Here is a 3,010-nt window from a genome sequence, read left to right as displayed (position 1 = left end):
TACTTGAAGTCACGTAGCCTCCTTACTGTTTCTGATAATATCACTTCTCCACCTGAATTAGGAAAGGAAATGACAAGGTGTTACTTCAATGTTCAAAAGCAATCCAGTTCAGTAGCATTAGACTCTATTTTAAGGTACAATTTTCATAGTGATGGCAAAACACTGAATAAATGTTAATCAATTACCATTATAATTATGAAGATTCTCCTTACAGCTACGTGTGAAATGTACAGCAATGTGTATTTATGATAAGAATCCCTTCACGTCATTCTTTAATGTTATTCACAGGTGGTCCTTGTTTTGTTGAGCTTATGTGAAGCAAACTGTGATCATTGAAAGGTTGCACCCTTGGACAATATTTGCACCTATCCTCTGGGTTATGTTGTGAACCATAGCGGATACTTCTTGTGGTGCTATCATCAGCAAGTCCTACAAAGGGAATGGTCTTTTGAAACAGCGAGAATTTCCTCAAGTTATTATTATCTTTCTTTGAGTGACTACAGCTTGTGAATACCAACGTAGCTTTGAAGAAAATAAGTTCGTAAAAGAAGAGTCAATTTTGTATGCTTGCAACACAAATAAAATAGACAGATTGAATGAAAACCAAAGGCAAGTACATCTTTTTGTGGGACCCCAAGCGTCAGATGGACGGAGCTGGCATCCTGCTGGCAACTATTCTATAGATCTGCAACCCAGAGCAGACACATTATCTTGGCTATATTTACCCAAAGCTAGATTCCGCTGCTGTAGCTATGCCTTAACACTTAGGTGTTTGCTAAAAAACGTATTACAAAGCGTGTCGTCGTTATATATGTATGCTTGAGCTCAAACGGAAAATATATCGTGGTATCACGATAAATAGTTCTGAAGCGCAAAAGAATTCATGCGGTGTGACCTTAGAATCTTTCAAAAAAGCTTGTTTTTTTCAGGATTTACTCTCTGAGATAGACAGGTCTGCATAGAATGTGATTCGCACTCGATCGTTACTTAAGTATTTGATGTATACCGTGATTTCAATTGTCAACAAATTCACGAGTGAGTTTGAATTATGAACCAGTAATTTTCAGGCAACGTTGCTTGCCACAATTTAGTGCTACAACACTAGGTGACTAGTGGTAAGCTACTTCTAGGCTTGTAGCAAAATATAAATAACATTCTAATGCTCTTCGAGAACTTTACAAAATCTAATCACTAGTCATTTCCATTTGGCTGCAAGTGCAGTTCATGACTCTAAATTCTCGAAGAGAGGAGATCAAAGGCATATAGTTTTTTGGCCCTATTAAGACGGTGTATTCTGTTCATCGAGGGGAAAGACTACTAAAGACCATCCTGGAGAGTGAATCTTACTTGGAGAGCTTGGCTAAAATTTCCCGCCTGTGCCTCCAAGACACTTGCCCAAAAGTGTTTGTTGCTCAATAAAACCTGGAATGCGCATAAGTGTGGGCTGCATGTGTTTGCGGGTATCTTAATATACATCATATCATTTGCTTATTTTTCCCAGAAGCCTTTTGTTGACTTATCAGCATAAAGTTAGCACCCTAAGGTTCTGGGTGTTTAGGCATATCATAAAACTTCAGTGATATGCTCTGAACGATTAGTTCGATCCCGATTGTTCTGAACATTCTTTCCGTGCCGTCTAAATCCACATTACTTATTAGGGTCATCCAGGACCTAGCAAACAGCCGGATGAGTAGCAAATCAAAAGCCAGTCACCAAAATATTTGCGCGTGAAAGTCACGCAACTTTATCATAGGTATACCTGTTCCAGCTTCTTCGAAAACCAACAAACGGGTGATCCAGATACATACCTGCAGTAAATGTTAGACCGATGGCCTAGCATATTTCAGTAGGAAAATACTCATGGAACGCGAGTTAACGGTTTAATTCCTTGAACAGAGAATATTTGCAACAATAGGCTCTGATTGTACATTCTAAGCATCATCCGCTCACTTTAGCTGCGAAGCTGATCAATGTATATAAGTAGATAGATTTATCCTGTACCATCTCCCAGACAATACTTAAATATGACTTGTCTGACTAAGCAAACGATTATATGTTCCTTCTTTTCACGTCTGTTAGTTGTGCTTGTAAACGGGAAATTTCACCTGATTGTGGAAACTTCTAACTGCATGATAAACTGGAATCTAAAGATCGACAGAAGCATAGAATGGACATACTTTGCTGTTATAAGCCCCGTAATTCATAATCACAGAATGTCTAACGATTAGATCGCTTGTGTTTGCATCTCGCTGGAGATTTGCAACCTAAGTTTTCGGTGAAATGTCTATGTGATTGTTTGGCCGTTAACGTATGTAGAAAAATCTTAGTCTACAAGTGTTTTATGTTACAAATATACGTTATCCAAGCGTTCAATTTATCGTTAACTGGGTGCGCGTGGAAATCGCGTAATTTTGGAACGGAATCCCAATTCTTTGTCGTTTCTATGGGGACGACAGAAGTAATCCAACTTTCTGAGAACAGGAATTGCCAGACTTTGTAGCATGGTTGGTGATTGACATGTTCACTGAATTTGGCGCTGTTATTGCAGACGCAGTGCCATTGGTCCATGTGACATCATCGATGCAAAGTTAGATGAATTTGTGCTGCATTTCGGTGGTATGTCGCTTGTTGGACAGCACGAAATCCTGACATACTGATAATGTCACCTTGGGGAATGACTAAAATTTTGACGGAACTAACAAATTCAGCAAACAAGGTAAACATGAAATAATTACAGGATTTAGGCTGTATTTGTAAAATAGATTTCATCACTTACTGTGATTTCTCCGAATCCAACAGCGGATAACCTATGATAGACCGCATATGGGCAACAGTAATTTCATTCTGAAGCAGTTGTCTCAAAAACACGGACAGAGTTGTCTGCTACACAAGCTTTCTTTTTTTAAGGAGCAGCTTATCGTTGAAATGCATTTTGGGAGGCCAACATAAGTGGTTTCCGGCAATATTTGGTCTCCTCTGATGACAGTCTTCTATGAGGAAAACGGTATGT

This window comes from Opisthorchis viverrini (assembly GCF_000715545.1).
Source record: "Opisthorchis viverrini unplaced genomic scaffold opera_v5_22, whole genome shotgun sequence".
In the NCBI taxonomy this organism is placed as follows: domain Eukaryota; kingdom Metazoa; phylum Platyhelminthes; class Trematoda; order Opisthorchiida; family Opisthorchiidae; genus Opisthorchis; species Opisthorchis viverrini.
Note: the sequence above shows the minus strand (reverse complement) of the source record.